The 20,645-nt window shown below is 47.6% G+C and overlaps 1 long non-coding RNA gene across 3 annotated transcripts in view; it reads right to left on the reverse strand.

Annotated features, from left to right (window-relative positions):
* Positions 1-1,759: 1,759 nt before the first annotated feature.
* Positions 1,760-20,645, reverse strand: part of LOC149123374 (uncharacterized) — a 100,270-nt gene continuing 81,384 nt past the window's right edge. For all 3 annotated transcript variants that reach the window (XR_016216619.1, XR_016216620.1, XR_016216621.1), the window contains exon 3: positions 1,760-2,157. This is a non-coding gene — a long non-coding RNA (uncharacterized LOC149123374). The remainder of the gene's footprint in view (positions 2,158-20,645) is intronic.

Raw genomic sequence — 20,645 nt, forward strand, 5'->3', positions numbered from 1 at the left:
AGACCTTGGGGCTACAAGAATCCCAGCTAGAATAGAGGCAGCTACCCAATTAGCCAGGTGTCTGCATGAAGAACACAAAGGCACTTTTTTTTTTTTAAGATTAATGGGGGGCAGCGCTATGGCACAGCAGATAAAGCCGCCACCAGCAGTGCCAGCATCCCATATGGCCGCTGGTTCAAGTCCCGGCTGCTCTACTTCCAATCCAGCTCTCTGTTATGGCCTGGAAAAGCAGCAAAAGATGTCCCAAGTGCTTGGACCCCTGTACCTGCATGGGAGACCTGGAAGAAGCTCCTGGCTCCTGGCTTTGGATCAGCACAACTGCAGCTGTTGCAGCCATTTGGGGAGTGAACCAGCAGGTGGAAGACCTCTCTCTCTCTCTCCCTCCCTCTCCCTCTGCTTCTCTGTAACTATGCCTTTTGAATAAATAAATAAACCTCACCACGCATGACGCACGTGGAGGCTCAATAAATGCTCACATGCTGCAGCTGGTCCTCTTGGAACACTCATTCTTGGGAGCCCTGAACAACTGTGGAAGAAGTCTGACGACCCTGCTGGAGAGACCTTTGAAGAGGCCCTAAAAGCAGGCCCTGTGAGCTGGTGCAAGCTCAGGGTGATCAGATTCAAAATCAGCACAAAAACCAGCCACCTGAGCCCAGCCCAGACTCAACTATCATAAGCAAATAAAATGGCTATAGTTTTCAACTCCTGACTTTTGAATGCTTTATTCCTTGGCAATAAACCAGCAGTAGAAAGGAAGTAACGCCCCATTAAGCATCTACTGTGGGCCAGGCATACGGCAGACTCTGCATATCATATGACAGTGTAGGGCTCACACCCTCCAGTCAGGCGGACCGGGGGTCCCGTCCTCTGCCACTTGTGAACTCTGCATCCCCCCGGGCTAGTCCCTGACCTCTCCTGGCCTCAGCTTACTCATCTGTAACAAAAATCATAACGTTACCAGTCCCTCAAGGCTTTGGTGGAGATTAAATAGGAAAATGTACAAAGAATCTTCAAAAGACATGGAAAATGTACACTATGAGAAAAAAAAAAAAATGCCGGGGCCGGCGCTGTGGCGCAGCGGGTTAACGCCCTGGCCTGAAGCGCCAGCATCCCATATGGGTGCTAGTTCTAGTCCTGGCTGCCCTTCTTACAATCCAGCTCTCTGTTATGGCCTGGGAAAGCAGCAGAAGATGGTCCAGGTCCTTGGGCCCCTGCACCCACGTGGGAGACCTGGAAGAAGCTCCTGGCTCCTGGCTTCAGATCAGCACAGCTCCGGCCGTTGCGGCCATCTGGGGAGTGAACCAGCAGACAGAAGACCTCTCTCTCTCTGCCTCTCTTCTCTCTGTGTAACTCTGACTATTAAATAAATAAATCTTTAACAACAACCAAAAAAACGCCTTCAAAGTATTTTGCACCAAAATAAACTTATCTTGGAATTCCATTTGTCCACGAGTTTTCTGAAGTCCCTTTATTGATGTGTGGATACTATAAATTGGCTACCCCAAAGTATTTACATCCCCCTTGACTTGAAGGCTGCTAGCAGGTAGAGGAGGCCACAGGACAGAGCTCTGGCCAGTGATATGCCAGTGGAAGTTGCTTGGTGTTATCAGAAAAGTTTGTGTTCATTTGAAGAGACAGACTCAACAGCTATTCTTTAACCTTTTGCAAGCCCTCATCTCCCTCCCTCCTTCCTCCAGCTCCCACCCTTGTGTCCTGCCTGCAACACAGATGTGAGATAGAGAGGCGCAGCAGTCATCTCTTTTTAAAAACACTTTATTAGTTACTTAAAAGAAAGAGAAACAGGGAGAGAGGAAGAGACAGAAAGAGATCTTTCATCTGCTGCTTTATTCCCCGAATGGCTGCACCAGGAGCGGGCTAGGCCTGAGCCAGGCTGAAGCCAGGAGCAAGGACCCCTATCCCAGTCTCCTCTAAAGGTGGCAGGGGCCCAGATACCTGGACCATCTTCCTCTCTTTCCCAGGCACATCAGCAGGGAGCTGGATCGGAAGAGGAGCAGCCAGGACTCTGGGAACAAGCACTCCAACACAGGATGCTGGCTTTGCAGGCAGCGGCTTAACCTGCGGGCCCCACAGCAGTCATCTTGAATCCTTGAGAACAACGGCTGACTTGAAAAGGATGGAAAAGCAGAAATAAAAAGCCTGGAAACAAAGATAAGGAAGAAAGAGGCTGGATTCTTCCAACTTCATGTTATGTGTCATAAACAAAGCCTCATGTGTCTGTGCTGCTGTTACTTTTGATTTTTCCTTCCTGCTACCAAGCACATTCCTGACTTACACAGCATAATAACGGCTCGTTGTGGTGCTCAGTAAATCCTAGCTCTCGTGCTTTTGCCTATGTTACCTTTCATCATCATAAGCATCTATGCTGCAGGCATTATTACCCTCAGTTTAGGGGTTCGGGAAGTCAGCCTGCGTCCCGGGGCGGCTGTAAAGTTTCAATGAGATGAGTAGCCGTGACAACAGCAATCATTTATTCATGGAGCACAGCTCTGAGTGCATTCCATACATTAACCTGCTTAAGCCTCACACAACCCTAGGAGGAAAACACCATTATTATTTCCACTTGGACAAGGAAAGAGATTCAGAGAGGTTAAGCGACTCACCCAAGGCTCATACAATAGTAATTTTGCAGAGCTGATATCTGACTGCCCCTTTAAGATCTGATTTCTCAGGAAAGTTACTAAATCATAACCCTACAGGGGCCTGATGGATTCCAAGCCCCTTCGATCAGAACCGGCCTTGCGAGCACTCCTGCCCACCAGCCCCCTCCTAGCTGACCCATAGAGCCGTTCCCCTGGCCCTGATGGAAGAGTCTGATTAGGGGATGACTCCTGACTCCTGGTAGCCTTGTAATAATCCTTCACGCCACAGAGAGACCACAGCTTCAGTGACTGACCCTCTGATGCATGCGAGCAGATGATCTCAGTTTGTTTTTCAGTAACAGATCTAGGATTCAAACTCGGCAGTCTTAGGACACAGCTTGATATCATACGTGTGTGTGTGTATGTGTGTGTATATGAAAGAGAGAGAGATCCACTTCCCGTATCAGAGTGCTGGTTTCAGTCCCATCTGCTCTGCTTCCGATTCAGATTCCTGCTAATGTGCCTGGGAAGGCAGCAAATGATAGATCCAGTACTTCTCTGAATGGAGAAGTTCCTGGTTCCTGACTTCAGCCTGGCCCAGCCCCAGATGTTGTAGGCATTTGGGAAATGACTCAGCAGATGGAAGATATCTCTCTGTCCCTCTCTCCCTCTCTCTCTCTCTCTCTCTCTGCTGGCGCTGTGGTGCAGCGGGTTAACACCCTGGCCTGAAGCGCTGGCATCCCATATGGGCACCGGTTTGCGCCGGTTCGAGACCCAGCTGCTCAACTTCCCATCCAGCTCTCTGTTTATGGCCTAGGAAAGCAGTGGAAGATGGCCCAAGTCTTGGGCCCCTGCACCTGCATGGGAGACCCGGAAGAAGCTCCTGGCTCCTGGCTTCGGATCGGCGCAACTCCGGCCGTTGTAGTCAACTGGGGAGTGAACCATTGGATGGAAGACCTCTCTCTTTCTCTGCTTCTCTTCTCTCTGTGTAACTCTTTCAAATAAATAAATTAATTAAAAAGATCTCTCTTTGTCTCTCCCTCTCTGTCACTCTGCCTTTCAAATAAATAAATTTTTATTAAAAATTAAAAATAAAGAATAATCTGCAGTTCAGAGGTTAAGTGACTTATTTAAAGGTACACAGCACAGGGAGAGGTGGTACCAGGACTTGAACCCAAATTTGGCTGGCACAATGCCCACATAATTAGCAGAATCCGTATAGGTGAAGTGGCATATGAGCCTGCACTTTTTTTTTTTTAAAGATTTATTTATTTAAAAACAGAGTGACAGAGAGAGAGAGAGAGAGATCTTCCATCTGCTGGTTCACTCCCCAGACGGCCACAACAGCCAGGGCAGAGCCAGGCTGAAGCCAGGAGCCAAGAACTGCAGGCCGGGTCTCCGACACAGGTGATAGAGGTGGGCCCTCGTCTTCTATCTTCCCAGGTGCATTAGCAGAAAGCTGTATTGGAAGCAGAGTAGCCAGGACTCAGAACACGTGCTCCCACGCGGGACATCACAAGCAGTGGCTTAACCTGCTGAAGGCGGCGCCTGGGCCTGCAGTGGTGAAGTCACACGATGCCTGTGCTGCGTGTGCGGAGCGGTCGTGCAGGGAGAAGAGCCAAGGCCTGTGCTCACAGCTTCCACCCCAGGCTGATGAAAAGCCTGAGGCTGGCTGGGGTGGACATTTGGCCTAGCAGTTAAGATGCTAGACTGGAACAGCCATGACCTATACGGGAGTCCCTAAATTCAAGTCCTGGTCCCACTCCTGGTTCCAGCCTCCTACTAACATGCAGGCTGGGAAGAAGCAGGTGATGGTTCAGGTAATTGGATTCCTGCTACTTATATGGGAGAGCCAGACTGAGTTTTGGGTTCTGGGCTTCATCTTGGCCCAGCCTTGGCTGTGTGGGCATTTGGGGAGTGAAACAGTAGATGGAAGCACTTTGTCCCTCTGCCTCGCAAAAAAATAAATAAATAAAAAATAAAAAAATTATTTGAAAGGCAGAGTTACAGAGAGAGAAGAAGAGACAGAGAGAGAGTAAGAGAGAGAGGGGAGGAGATCTTCCATCCTCTGGTTCACTCCCCAAATGGCTGCAATGGGCAGGGCTGGGCCAAGTTAAAGTCAAGAGCCAGGAACTCCACCCAGATCTCCCACATGGGTGCAGGGACTCAAGCACTTGAGCCATCTTCCACTGCTTTCCCAGACACATTAGCAAGGAACTGGACCAGAAGTGGAGCAGTCGAGACTTGAACTGGCGCTCACATGGGGTGTCAGCATCACGGCTGGCAGCTTAACCCACGGTGCCAGAATGCCAGCCCTGAGATCAGAATTTTTTAAAAAATCAAAAGAATCCAGGGCTCAGAAAGGGAAAGTGACTTGCCCGAGATCACCTACTAGAAAGAGGCAGTACTCAGCTCATGGCTGGGGGACACACGAGGTCAGAGGAGTGCTGTTCCTCCATGATGGTAATGAGCCTTGGAGACAGACTAGCAGTGGCAAAGGACAGCATAGCTATCATTTATACTAATTATGAGGGCAGTAAATTGAAGGGACACATGCAGTCCTTTGGCCATCGGGCAGCACTCTGACGCCTCCCCATTTTCTGCAGGGCCAGCTGGGCTTGCATGGGGCACAAACAGCAGCCCCTCATCCCCTGGCTCTTCACCAACTGTATCAGAGAAAACAGCTGCCCTCCAGCCCAGCTCAGGGTGAAGCTGTAACAAATTAATTGAATTAAATGGCCTGGATATTGGGAGAAAAGGGGGCACTGGGAGGGAAATCCCATAGCGCAAGGATCTATTCAACAAATATTTAATATCCTGCACCTGTTATGTACCTGACAGAGGGCTCTGTGCTATGAGTAAGGTAAAGGTGCTTGTCTTCACGGAGATTATGGTTGGGGGAGGGCTGAAATCCACCTTCTACAACTCCTCGATACAAAAAAATTACAGCTATTTTATTTTTTATAAATGACTTATTTGTTCTTTTGTGCTTCTCCTATTTTCTTGTACTGAAGCAGAAAAATATAAACCTGAGTATTAACTCAGTCTCATATATAACCCAGTCTCATCGGGTGTAAAATAGTAAACATTTTACCTTTGAGAGAAAGGGTCATCTTTCTGTGTCTTCTAGCCCTTCCTCTACTCAAGTTGGGCCTGGGGTTGGCCAGTGTACATGCACCATCCTCTGGGGCTGGTGCCTGAGAGGCCAGGGATGGGCACATGGACCCGTGCATGGTCTACTCTCCCTCCCTAATCGCAGGATATCATTTAGAGAAACGGAAATCCACGTGTAGCCCACTGCCAGGCCCCCTGTTGCACCCCGTCCCCACTCAGGGCTGTCCCTGAGGATGACTACTATAGCTATGACCCCGTGAGGGCATTTTCCTGGCCACAGGAGCGTGCCTGACCAAATACTGGGAAAGACAACACACTGGAGATTAACACCCACAGAAATTCCATCAGCCAGCGACAGGGAGTTGATGGACCCCAGTCTTGTCCAATTGTATGGGACAACTGACCCCTCAGGAGTATTCTTAACTGCCTCCCAGAGCTCCCCAGCGGGACTCGGCTCCAGTGGTCCACAGCATGAATTACTTTGGTACACATGACTTATTGGCCATCTTCCCTCCCTCCCCACACTATTAACGGCATTTTCTGGGATCCTCCCCCAAGTCAACTACTTGGTCTCAAATTCTTGTCCCAAGGTAGACATCCAAGGAAACCCCAAGACACCATTTAATATTTCTGAAATGTATTATGTATTCTATTGGGATATGGTAGATAATAAACACATATGGTAGAAGCCCCTTCATTTCATGTGATCAAGATGATGTCCGGCTCGGGCTGCGCCGTCCTGCTAATGCCGATCCTAGGAGGCAGCAGTGATGGTTCAGGTAACTGGACTCATTCCAAAAAAGGCCTACAGCTCCTCTAGATGGGTGGGGCCAGTTAAATGCCGCCACCATAACTGGCCTTAGGCCTAAAGCCAGGCAGCAACCACTCACCTCTTTGGGAGCAGTCTTGCTGAGAAACAGGTTGTCTCCTTCCCTGTGCCCCGGGAGGGCTGGACACTGGCCAGCTCCATTGCAAGTGTAATTCTGTGTAAAGCTGGGACACTCCAACTTTGATGTGAGGGTTGGGACTCACACACAAGCCCTGAATTCCGGAGCTGGCTCTGCCACACCACTGTTCAACCATCTTCTGTCATCTCTGTGTTTCTCTTTAAAACATTTATTTATCTGTTTTCATTTTATTTGAAATGGAGAGAGAATGAGCACGAGAGAGAGAGAGAGAGGGAGAGAAAGAGAGAGGGAGAGAGAGAGATCACCCATTCACTAGCTCATGCCCTGATAATTCAATCTGGGTCTATGTGGGTGGCAGGAACCCAAGTACTTGAGCCATCACCTGCTGCCTCCCAGGGTGCGCATTAACAGGAAGCTGTAACCAGGAGTGGAGCCAGGACTTGAACCCAGGCACTCCGAAATGGGATGCAGGCATCCCAAGTGGTGGCTTAACTTCTGAGGCAAACACCAGCGCCTAGAAGTTTTTAACACCAAAGCTAAGGGAGAGATGTTCTCTATTCTCCCAAAGTTACTAAAGCCAGGAGGCCACGATGCTGGAGTTATGAGAGTCCATGTTCCCTCCCTGTGGACAAAGTCCATCAGGAATAGATAAAAGCAGTTCCCACTGCAAAGAACAGCAGAGAAAAGAGAGCAAAGAGCCTGCTGGCATTTGTATATCTGAACCCAGCCATCTCTGGAATCCACTCCACCTTGCATTGGCTATGTGAGCCAATAAATCCCCTTTCTCACTCAAACTAGTTGCAGTTGGGGTTCTATCACTTCCCACACAGAATCCTTGATGAACGCAGGTATCTCCACAACAGAGACAGGGAGCCTTCAGCTGGCCTCTCAGGCAACAGATGGTCACAGGCAGGGGCTGGGACAGGAGAAGGGGGGGCTTCAGGGAAACGGCTGTCAAAGACTTGTCTTTACACATGTAAGGAGCCCCTTCCAGAGATGCTAGGAATATCCATATTCCCTGCCTAGGTCTTCTTCATACACACACACACACACATACACACACATGGAATCAAGGGGGAAAATGCCTTCACAAAAAGGAGTTACCGTAGTCCAGCCTTCGGAGTCTGGTACTGCATTGTTTAACCTCTTTGTAAAGCCCATTCCCTAAGTAGGCATATGTTATCCACAGCTATGTAAGGCAGCAAGGAAAATAGATGTTTTAGCTATTGTTCTCTCATTCTCTCTCTCCTTTCTGAATCATTTCTAAATTAATTTATTACCTTTTATAACCTTATATAACCATAAAAGCTAGAACAGAACCATTCTTCATGAGGAACTGCACCATCCACCATCTCCTTTCACAACACCAGGTCTTACAGACATGAAAAAAGCTTGAACATAAAGCACTGGAGTTATTTTCAAGTTCCCCAAGAGCAGGCCCCAGCCTCGCAAGCAGAGGAGGGAGCTTAGAGGCATAACCTCCAAGGCAATGTTTTATTTCTTCTTTATTGTTGGGAAGGAATGTTGGCTAATTGATAAAAATGAGTGTAAATTTCTTGAAAGCCCTGTCCATGGAGGTGGGGACGGAACCACTGCGTGACTATTCATCATCTTAGGGTTCACAGTGCTTTGAGGTTGAAATAATATGGGAGAGACTTCACAAAGAGAGCTTGAGGACCAGAGTGAGTAGAAAATGCTAAGAAGAGAAACCATCGGCTTTTGACAGATGATAAATGAGATTGATGTCTGGAACATTCCCGCCAACCCCTCCACCTCTGTGAATGAAATATTCTTCCTCACTCCTTGACCTATTGGACTCAGCCATGAAACCTGCTTTGGCCAATAGAAAACACCACACATCTAGTAAATGGAACTGCAATATGCTTGCACCACTGGGCATGCCCTCTTGCAGTTCTGTCATCTCTAAGAGCTAAATACATTCTGGTTAGCAAGCTGGTTCCAGGAGGAGGATGGCAGATGCATGGACAGAGCCATCCCAGTCAACTGAAGAATGAAGCAGAGACACCCTGGTTTGCCCAGGAAATACAAAGCCCCAGACTAAATGCTTGCTGTCACATGCCAGAGCTGGATTGTTCTGTAACATTACTATAGCAAAAGCTCACCGACACAGCCATTAGTGTGACTTCCTTCGAATGTGCAAATTGGAGAAGCCTGGCAATATCTAGTTAATTTTAGAGGCTAGTGTTGTGGTACTGTGGGTTAAGCACCACCTGTGACACTAGTATCCAGTATGAGCACTGGTTCAAGTCCCAGCTGCTCCACTTCCAATCCAGCTCCCTGTTAATACAGCTGGGAAAGCAGTGGAAGATGGTATAAGTGCTAGGGCCCTTGCACCCGCATGGGAGAACCAGATGGAGATAAAGGCTCCTGGCTTCACCCTGCCCAGCCCTGGTCATTATGGCCATTTGGGGAGTGAACCTGCAGACAGAGATCTCTCTTTCTGTATCTCTCTCTGCCTCTCTGTAACTTTGCCTTTCAAATAAATAGATCTTTAACAAATGCTTAATCTTACCAATAAAAGTTAAACTTCTGAAATGAGCGAGTCCCTCACTTTTTACTATTACTAATTAAAGAGGAATCAAAGTGAACCCAGTAACAACCTTGCCCATTTCCCCTGCTTTTTGACATACTCCTCTTGGGAGTAGGGAGAGAATGGTGGAATTTCTGGCCCAGGACTCCACCACACCCCCTAAGCTATCTGACCTGGGCCAGGGAGGGCTTTTGTTTGGGATACACACAGGCCCTGACCTCCCCTGCGTTCTTGCAACCACACTTGCTGGGTGTGCCAAGAAGGCAAGGCCCTGACTACTGATTACCCACGCTATTTCTCAAGGTTGTGTTTGTAGCAAGCAAGGTTGATGAATGAAATCATGCTTCTCCCTGGACAAAGAGCAGGCTTGTTACTGCTCACTGCAAATGCAGTGGTTTCTGCAAGCTCTGTCTCGCTCTCCTAAGGCACAAGTCTCTGTGCCTGCAGGCCCAGCTGCACCACCTCGCTGGGACTCGGGAAGCATGGGGAGCCCTGGTAAAACCAAATGAAGGGGCCTGTGCTGTGGCATATCAGGTAAAGCCACCACCTGCAATGCCAGCATCCCATATGTGTGCCGATTCAAGTCCTGGCTGCTCTACTTCCTATCCAGCTCTCTGCTATGGCCTGGGAAAGCAGTGGAAGATGGCCCAAGTCCTTGGGCCCCTGAATCCATGTGGGAGACCCAGAAGAAGCTCATGGCTCCTGGCTTCAGACAGGCATAGCTCCAGCCATTGCAGCCATCTGAGGAGTGAACCAGTGGATGGAAGATCTTTCTCTCTCTCTCTCTCTCTCTCTCTCTCTGCCTCTGCTTCTCTAATGCTGCCTTTCAAATAAATAAATAAATCGTCTTTTTTAAAAAAAAGGAGAAAAGAAAAGAAAGAGAAACCTTATACATTCTCAAAGGTTAAAGTTAGATGAGATATTTGTAATCAGAAGAAAAGCTTAGTGCAGTAGTTCCTAGAAGCTGGAAGGTATCCCTAGTGGACTGCAAGATGACTTTAGATGATATATGGAAAACAGGGTTTTAATTTCTAGTAGTATTGTTTCTGCTATGTCTTGGAAAAATACTTTAAAGACTTTCCTCTTTAAAGCCATATTTAAACAAAAAGAACAGGTTAACTTAAAAATATAAGTAAATAAGACCATGAGTATGTATAAGCTAGGCTGTGATTAAAGGCAAGTGGGAGAAAAAATTCTTTATAATGATTTAAACCCTAAGAACCAAATGCAATTATCTCACATAACTGGAAGCCTGGATGTCCCAGTTATCGATTGCTCTATAACAAACCATCCCACTTAGTGGCATAAAACAAACACAATTTTATTCTGCTCACAGATGCTGAAGATCAGAAACTTAGACGGCTACAGAGAAGATGATTTATCTCAGCTCCATATTTGCAGTCTTGTCAAGGAAGACTTGAGTGGCTGAGAGCTGAAATCTTCCAGAGATCTTCCCCTTACCTATCAAGTGCACAGGCAGGGATGACTCAAAGGCCGAGCTCAGGGCGGAGTTTTGATCACAGCACCTCTATGCGGCTTCACCGTGCAGCCTGAGCTTCCTTCTAGCGGGGCAGCCACAGGGGAGTCAGACTTCTTACACAGTGGCTCCGCGAAACTCCAAGAGTCCAAAAGCAAACATGCCAGGGAACAAGGTAACGGCTGCATGGTCTTTCATTCATTCATTCATTTGAAAGGCAGAGTTAGAGAGAGAGAGAGAGAGAGAGAGAGAGAGAGAGGGAGGGAGAGGGCTGGCGCCACAGCTCACTAAGCTAATCCTCTGCCTGCAGCGCCGGCACCCCGGGTTCTAGTCCTGGTTGGGGCACTGGATTCTGTCTCAGTTGCTCCTCTTCCAGGCCAGCTCCCTGCTGTGGCCCGGGAAGGCAGTGGAGGATGGCCCAAGTCCTTGGGCCCTGCACCTGCATGGGAGACCAGGAGGAAGCACTTGGCTCCTGGTTTTGGATCAGTAGCAGCCATTTGTGGGATGAACCAATGGAAGGAAGACCTTTCTGTCTCTCTCTCTCACTGTATAACTCTGCCTGTCAAAGAGAGAGAGAGAGACAGAGAGAGAGTTTGTTCCATTTGCTGGTTCACTCCCCAAATGGCCAGGGTTGGGAAAGGCCAAAGCCAGGAGCTCTATCTGGGTCTCCCACTTGGCTGGCAGGGGCCCAAGCACTTGGGGCCATCTTCTGCTGCTTTCCCAGGCACATTGGCAGGGAGTTCAATGGGAAAGACTTGAACTGGAAGCCATGTGGGATGCCAACATCACATTTGGTGACTTAACCCACTGCATCACAAAGCGGGCCCCTGCAAGGTCTTTGGTGACCCAGCCTCCAAAATCACACTGCCTCACTCTGCCCTGCCCTGCTCTGTTGGTCACAGCAAACAGCTGCCCAAGTTTAGCAGAGAGCCCATTGACATTCCCCTTGGATGGGAAGCTTGTCAAAGAAATGACAGGGATGCAGACACTTTACTTTCCAAAACCTGCAGTTGGTGGCTTTAAATAAATTATTTTAAAAGAAGATGAAAAAAGAAACTAGAGGAGAGCGTTTGGCACAGTGGCTAGGCCACCCCTCGCGACTCCCACATCCCAGACTAGAGTGCTTGGATTTGAGCCCTGGCTCTGCTCTCCATTCCAGCTTTCTGCTAATGTGCCTGGCAGGCAGCAGGTGACGGCTCAAGTACTTGGGCCCCTGCACCCACGTGGGAGACTCAGAAGAAGCTCCTGGCTCCCAGCTTCAGCCTAGCCCAGCCCCAGTCGTTGAGGCCATTTGGAGAGTGAACCAGCACACAGATCTCTCTCTCTCTCTCTCTCTCTCTCTACTTCTCTCTCTGTATCTCTGCATTTCAAATGAACAAATCTTTTAAAAAATCAACCAAACAAAAACCAAATTACAGACACAGATAACATGGAAAATAAATATTCCTCTTCAAAGCCACAACCTCTGGAGATAACTGCTATTAGCATAATCTAAGTGGCCTTTCCTCTAGATCTCTATGCGTGTACCAGCATATATTACGTATAATGTATTAATATTATTCAAAATAAAAGTTGTTCCACTTGGCACTTGTTTTGCAACAGGAGTATTTTAACTAGCAACAATACAGACATCCATCTGTTCCAACCAATCTGGTTGTGTCTGGCAGATTCTCCTAGCTCCTGACACTGTAGAAGGTGGGGGTCAGTCTGGCTGTGAACACTTTAACCAGAAGTCACCATGCAAATGCAGGCAGGAAAACCAGCATTGCCACCCTTCTCCCCCTCTCCTCTATCAGTCAGATCTTTAGTTAAATAGGGTCAAGTTTGATGGAACAAATTATGATTGGGTTTTGAATCTGGTTCTAAGCTGGCCATTTTGGGGAGCAGCATTGATTTGGGGTGGAGACAAAACACGCCCTTCACGTGGTAGCCCCACAGTGTACCGCAAATGAACTAGGGCTGGGACTCCAGACAGTGGAGCTTCCTGCCTTGACTCTGCCTTTTGTATCCTCTATGATGCCTAATTAATTAGGATGGCTTTTTCCAGATAGATTACAGGGTAGGGAGCTGAGGTCTCTTCTTAAAAGGTCATCTTATTAGGCATTCATGTGTAAGGGAGGAGATAAATTAATCACTACTTAGCAAAAAGGATTATGTAACTGGAAGTAACAAGAGAATCAATTGAGGAACTGTTAGAAACAACAAAAGAATCCCATAGAATAACACAGTCAAGGATTAGTAGACATCAATTGCTTTAATACATGCAAACAGCAAGCAGCTAGAAGACAATGGAAGAAAACATTCCGTTTATAAAAGCAACACAAAAAGATGCATGGAGATTCAAGATGTGAAGAAATGCAATACTTTCTTTCCAAAACACCTAAGAATAAAAGTACAAGATCTACATGAAGAAAACCTTAAAATATGATTAAAGGATGTGGAAAATTTGGATAAACAGGAAAGCATGCCATGTGATTGAATAAGACTATTCAATGAGGCAAAGATGTAATTTTCCATTTGACTGCAATAAGAATGCCAACAGTTTTCGATTTTTTAAAATATTTATTTATTGATTTAAAAGTCAGAGTTACAGAGAGAGGGGGAAAGAGAGAGAGAGAGGTCTCCCATCTGCTGGTTCACTCCCTAGATGGCTCCAACTGCCAGTGTTGGACCAGGCTGAAGCCAGGAGCCAAGCATTTTTTCCAGGTATCCTACATGGGTGGCAGGGGCCCAAGCATTTGGGCCATCTTCCACTGCTTTTCCCAGGCCATTAGCAGGGAGCTGGATTGGAAGTGGAGCAACCTGAACTCCAACCAATACCCATTTGGGATGCCAGTATCACAGGCAGTGGCTTTGCCTGCTATGCCACAACACCATTCCCCCAACAGTTTTTTTTTTTTTTAACTTGACAAAGTAATTCTAAATGTCATAAGAAGAATAATTCTGAAAAAAAAAGAGCAATGAGAAAGGACTAGCATGTCAAGCATTCAAACTCATTATATAAACATGCAAATTAAAACAGTGCAGTAAAGATGTAGGAATAGCTGGACAGACCAGAAAGCCCAGAATACACCCCAAATACATAGAAAATAAAAGTATACAATAATGGTTGCATCATATAACAGAGAAGATAAGATAGACTATTCAAGGAATATTAATGAGGGCCAGTGCTGTGGCATAGCAGGTAAAGCCACCATCTGCTGTGCCAGCATCCCACATGGGTGCCAATTCAAGTCCTGGCTGCTCCACTTCCAATCTAGCTTTCTGCTATGGCCTGGGAAAGCAGCAAAAGATGGCTCAAGTCCTTGGTCCCCTTGTACCTTCGAGGGAGACCCAGAAGAAGCTTTTGGCTCCTGGCTTTGGATCAGGGCAGCTCCAGCCAATACAGCCATCTGGGGAGTGAATCAGTAGATGGAAGACCTCTCTCTCTTTCTGCCATTGCCTCTCTGTAACTCTGCCTTTCAAATAAGTAACATAAATCTCTCTTTTCTTTAAATGATTTTTTTAAACTGTCTTAAACTGTCTTTTTTTTTTTTTTTTTTTTTTTTTTGAAAGTCAGAGTTACACAGAGAGAGGAGAGGCAGAGAGAGAGGTCTGCTGGTTCATTCCCCAGATGGCTGCAACGGCCAGAGCTGCACTGTTCCGAAGCCAGGAGCCAGGAGCCAGGAGCTTCTTCCAGGTCTCCCACATGGGTGCAGGGGCCCAAGGACTTGGGCCATCTTCTACTGCATTCCCAGGCCAGAATGGGAGCAGAGAGCTGGATCAGAAGTGGAGCAGCCGAGACTAGAACCGGAGCCCATATGGGATGCCAGAGCTTCAGGCCAGGGCGTTAACTGACTTTGCCACAGTGCCGGCTCCAAAACATAAATCTTAAAAAAAAAAAAAAAAAAAAAAAAAAAATCCAAAGACTATTAATGGACAATTGGGTAGTCCTATCGGGAAAACAGAGATCCATCCCTCACTGTCTTCACTAGAACATATCTAAGAAACCAAAGGTTTAAATTTAAAACTCAGACAGTAGTAGAAATCATGAGAAAATTCTTTTATTTTGAAGACATGGAAAAGGCCTGTGTTATTATGACTCTAGAATTAAAACACATTTGATTAAAAACAACAACAAATTTCTCATGGTGAAAATACAAAAAGTAAACTTAAAGGACAATTTCAGTGCAATGCATATCACAAAGGGCTAATCTCATAATATGTGAAAACTCCAGGAAATTAAAAAGAAAGCCACTTACAACCCAATATTATTAAAATAATTTATTAAACTTATTAAAAGAATAAGAACAAATGATTTATATGAAAGAAAATCCATGGGTGAGCATTGTGAGTTAAGTGGCTGCTTGGGATGCCTGCATTCTAGATCTGAGCGCCTGGTTCAAGTCTGGGCTATGTCCTGCCGAAGTGCTTGGGAGGCAGCAGATGATGGCTCAAGTACTTGGGTCCCTGCCACCCATGTGGGTGACTAGATGGAGTTCTTGGCAGCTGGCTTCAGCATGGCCCAGTCCCAGCTATTTTGGACATTTAGGGAATGACCCAGAAAATGGAAGACCTTCTTTCTCTCTGCCTCTCTCTTCTTCACCTTCTCTCTATCACTCTGCCATCCAAGTATATAAATACATCTTCTTTTTTTTTTTTTTAAGATTTATTTTATTTACTTGAAAGACAGAGTTACAGAGAGAGATAGAGATAAAAAGAGAGGTCTTCCATCTGCTGATTCACTCCCCAGATGGCTGCAATGGCCGGAGCTGCACCAATGCAAAGCCAGGAGCCAGGAGCTTCTTCTGGGTCTCCCATGTGGGTGCAGGGGCCCAATGACTTGGATCATTTTCTACTGCTATCCCAGGCTGTGGTGGAATGAGAGGGCCATGCCAAGGTGGCCACTGGCAAGCAAGCATCAGTTACTCAGGAATGGCTTTGAAACCCACCTGGCAACGGAGCCTGCCTGGCATCAGGCTGTGATTGGATGGCTTTGGAAACTGCCTGGCAGGCTGTGATTGGATGGCTTTGGAAACTGCCTGGCAGGCTGTGATTGGATGGGGCATAGACTGCTCCTTGACCAGATTGGCTGGTCTTGGCTATATAAGATGTAGTTTCAACTGAAATAAATGAGTCTGCCAGCTGCTTGCCTCAAGCCTGCTTTCACCCGACTCCGGGGTCTGTGTGGTGACTCCGTGCCTCTTGCCCCCACCATGCTGTTCCTCTCAGAAACGAATCCACTGCAACATTGTTGAGAAATCAACGGCAACACCAGGCCACAGCAGAGAGCTAGATTGGAAGTGGAGCAGCTGATACTTGAACCAGCACCCATATGGGATGCTGGTGCTTCAGGCCAGGGCTTTAACCCGCTGCGCCAGAGCACCAGCCAATACATCTTCTCTAAAATAAGAAAATACATTATTTGTGAAAGGGAGGGAGCAGCATTGTGGTATAGTGGGTGAAAGCCACTGCCTGTGATGCTGGCATCCCATCTAGGAGCCTGTTTGAGTTCTGGCTGCCCCTCTTCCAATCCAGCTTGCCTGCTAATGCACCTGGGAAAGCGGCAGAAGATGGCCGAAGTGCTTGGGTTTCTGCACCCATGTGGGAGACCTGGATGAAGCTCCTGGCTCCTGGCTTCAGCCTTGGCCCAACGCTGTCCTTTGCACCATTTGGGGAGTAAATCAGCAGATCTAAGATCTCTCTCCTTCTATCTCTCCCTGTCTCTAACTCCGACTTTCAAATAAATAAAATAAATCTTAGAAAAAGTTTATTTCAGCAAATACATGAAGAGAAGTTCTATTTGACTCATAATAAGAAAGATGTAATTAAAACGCACCATGAGCAGGGCTGGCCATGTGGAGCAGAAGGCTAGGCCACCACCTGCAGCACTGGCACCCCATATGGGCAATGGTTCATGTCCCGGCTGCTCTTCTGATCCAGCTCTCTGCTATGGCCTGAGAAAGCAATGGAGGATGGCCCAAGTGTCTGGACCCCTGCAGTTGGGTGAGAGACTGGAGAAAGCTCCTGGCTCCAGCTCTGGCCATTACAGCCATTTAGAGAATGAACCGGTGGATGGAAGACCTCTCTCTGTAACTCTACTTCTCAAATAAATATATAAATTTTAAAAAAAAATTGAGCAGATTGATAAAAACAAATGCAATATTCTGTTGGGGAGACCAAAGCCATCTCATGTATCTCTGGTGAGGAGAAGAAGAAATAAAAATTGGTGCACTCTCTTTGGAGCGCGATTTGGAAATATCAAAATGTAAAATATATATGCCCTTGATCCACTGATTCCATTTCTGAGAATTTACAACAGCAACATTTTCTGTGAAGTATGAAATGATGAATGCAGGGGCCGGCACTGTGGTGTAGCGGGTAAGGCCGCCGCCTGCAGTGCCAGCATCCCAGCATTGCTTCTAGTCCCAGCTGCTCCACTTCCGATCCAGCTCTCTGCTGTGGCCTGGGAAAGCAATGGAAGATGGCCCAAGTGCTTGGGTCCCTGCACCTGCATGGAAGACCCGGAGAAAGCTCCTGGCTCCTGGCATCAGATGGGCACAGCTCCAGCCATTGCGGCCAACTGGGGAGTGAGCCAGCAGATGGAGGACCTCTCTCTCTGCCTTTTCTTTTCTCTCTGTTTAACTGTGACTTTCAAATAAATAAATACATATTTGGAAAAAAAAAAGAAATTATGACTGCACTGTTACTCGCTGCGGCACTGTTCTTACCAGCAAACAATTAGGAAGGATCTGATCTGTCAGGAAAGCGGTTAAATACAACACAGTGCATGCCTGCAATGGTACACACGTGTGAAAAAGAGTGAGCAGGATTTCTGGTTCCACAAGACAGCAGAGCCCTCTTTCTCTGGGGTCCCTTCTCCTGCAGCAAAAAATCCTGGACAGAACAGAATGTGCATAGGAAGAGTCTAAGAGTGGAGGGAGGGAGAGGGGAAGGCCTCTGTCTGTCCTGTTGCCTCAGGGACCAGGGCTGTGTCTGGGGTCCCAGCACTCAATGCTGAGTGGCTCTCTAAAAGGCCTGGGTCCTGGAGCCCCTCCGTCTTTGTCTGTGCTTCCATCATGAAATACCCAAGACTGGAAGACATCCAAAGTCAAGGCACCAGCAGACCGGTGTCTGGAGAGGGCTGCTGTGAACTCCAGAGAAGGCGCATTGTTGCACGTCCTCAGGAGACAAGCACTCTGTCCCTCACAGGGTGGGAGGAACGAGAGGGGCTGCTGGGCCCCGCAAGTCCAGTTCTAAGACTGAACAAGGGCAGAACCCTGACGGCACAGTCACCCCTAGGATCCCACCTCTTCATACCATTGCACTGGTCACGAGGGTCCAACAATCAAGTTTGGAAGGGACGTGAGCACTGGAACCACGGCACCCACTCATCTTAAAGGAGCAGCATTCTGAATGGCAATGCCAGAGCTCACTGTCCTCAGCACAAGGTAAGACTGGGCTATCCCCTTCTTACAGCCCCATCACTGGAGCCCACAAGGCAGGTCCCTGACATCCCTGAGGCTCTAGCCCAACAGCTAGAGGGCTTCAACACCTCCAGCAGGGATCAAAGAGAGTGGAAGAGCCTGGCCTTGTATGCACAATACAGGAGCCAAACAGCTATTTAAATTAAAACTAATTAAAAATAAATTAAGAATTCAGTTGGGGCAGTGCTTTGGCATAGTTAGCTAAGCCTCCACCTGTGGTGCTGGCATCCCATATGGGCACCTGTTTGAGTACCAATAGCTCTACTTCCTATCCAGTTCCCTGCTAACGGCCAGGGAAAGCAGCAGAAGATGGCCTAAGTGCTTGGGCCCCTGCACCCACATGGGAGACCTGAAGGAAGCTCCTGGCTCTTGGTTTTGGATTAGCCCAGCTCCAGCTACTGCGGCCATTTGGGGAGTGACCCAACAGATGGAAGACTTCTCTGTCTCTCCCTCTCTGTGTCTGTAACTCTGCCACTCAAATAAATAAATCTTTTTTTTTTTTTTTGACAGGCAGGGTAGACAGTGAGAAGGTCTTCCTTTTCCAATGGTTCAGCCCTCAATGGCCACTCCAGCGGCACGCTGCAGCTGGCGCACCGCGCTGATCCAAAGCCAGGAGCCAGGTGCTTTCTCCTGGTCTCCCATGCAGGTGCAGGGCCCAAGCACTTGTGCCATCCTCCACTGCCTTCCCCGGGCCACAGCAGAGAGCTGGACTGGAAGAGGAGCAACCGGGACAGAAACCGGGACTAGAACCTAGGGTGCTGGCGCCGCTAGGTGGAGGATTAGCCTAGTAAGCTGCGGCACCGGCGCTAAATAAATAAATCTTTTTTAAAAAAAGAACTCAGATGCTTGGTCAAACCAGCCATGTTTCAAATTCTCAGTAGCCATCTGTGGCCAGCAGCTCCTGGGTTGGACAGCGCAAAGTTATTGTTATGGGTGAAACGTTGTCGGTGAAGGTATTATTACGTTGGTTCTTTGTCTCACATGGAAGAAGAATTTCCAAGCAGACAAGCAGAGAGATTTAAAAGCAAGATTTATTAGAGTCAAAGACTTCCAGCCAGAGCAGCAAGGAGGGGGGCTCCAAGGGAGGAAAAAAACCCTGAAGTGGCCAGTGCTAGTAGGGTTTTTAAGCACTATTTTGGGGAAAAAATATTTAACAATCAGATTGACATTCAGTTACAAGTTAGGGACAAAATTCATCAAAAGACCTTATTTGCAATCCTTTATCCTGTCTGGCTTGCTCTGGATAAAACACAAAAGCCATCTGGAAGGGTGGGATAGGCCACTTGTTTTTACAATAACCTGTGAGCTTCCTTGCTATTCTCATGGTAAAGTTGGAGATACGTAAGGAAATGCACCCCAGTTTCCCCTGACAGCCTATTAATCCATCTGACTCCTCTCATTACAAAGAGCCAGTATTTGGCACAGCCACTTAAGACACCTCTCGGGATGCCCACAGCCCATAGCGGAGGGCCTGGGATGGAGTCCCTGATCTGCTCTAGATTCCAGCTTCAAGCTAATGTGCACCCTGGGAGGCAGCAGGTGATGGCTCAAGTACTTGGGTCCATGTGGGAGATCTGAATTGAGTTCCTGGCTCCTGGCTTTAGCCTGGCCCAGCCCCAGCTATTTTAGGCATTTGAGGAGTAAATCAGAGGATGAGAGAGTTCTTGCTCTCTCTCTCATGTGCACTCTCTCTCTCTCTCCCCTTTCAAATAAATATAAACATAAATAAATATTTACATCACCAATTTTGTGATTTTTTTAAGATTTATTTTATTATTTATTTGGAAGACAGAGTTACATAGAGAGGTAGAGAGAGAGAGGTCTTCCATCCACTGGTTCAAACCCAGATGCCCACAACGGCCGGAGATGCACGGATCTGAAGCCAGGAGCCAGAAACCAGGAGCTTCTTCCGGGTCTCCCATGTGGGTGCAGGGGCCCAAGGACTTGGACCATCTTCCACTGCTTTCCCAGGCCATAGCAAAGAGCTGGATCAGAAGAGGAGCAGCTGGGACTAGAACCAGCACCCATATGGGATGCAGGCACTTCAGGCCAGGGCTTTAACCCGTTGTGCCACAGCACCAGTCCCCAATTATACCATTTTCATCATCATGTAAGCTTTCTGGGACATCACTGGCCAAGGGCTGATCTTCCCACACGCTGACTATAAGATACAGTGAGGCAGCTGAGAGCACATTCTGGGGGGCCACGCTTCTTGGGGTGGAACCCCAGCTCTGCCAGTCTCTAGCTGTGTGACCTGGAGCAAGTTCCTTCACCTCTCTGTGCCTCATTTTCTTTCAATGTGGGGTTCTAACAGTGTTTATCTAACGTGTTTATCTCATGAATGTAACAAGATTCAGTGCCATAATGTTAGGTAGGAAGTTAGATATGAGCTTATGTGTGTGTGGCAGGCCATATGTCCAGCATATGCATCTACATCTCAAAGCCATCCTGATAATGTTTCAGGGGCAGCCCGTATTTGCATCCTGTCCTGCCCCCTTCTACCTGTTAACCTGCCAGGTGGGGGTCCCC

Source organism: Oryctolagus cuniculus, chromosome 11 (assembly GCF_051225735.1).
Source record: "Oryctolagus cuniculus isolate XC-2025 breed Fujian yellow rabbit chromosome 11, ASM5122573v1, whole genome shotgun sequence".
Classification (NCBI taxonomy): domain Eukaryota; kingdom Metazoa; phylum Chordata; class Mammalia; order Lagomorpha; family Leporidae; genus Oryctolagus; species Oryctolagus cuniculus.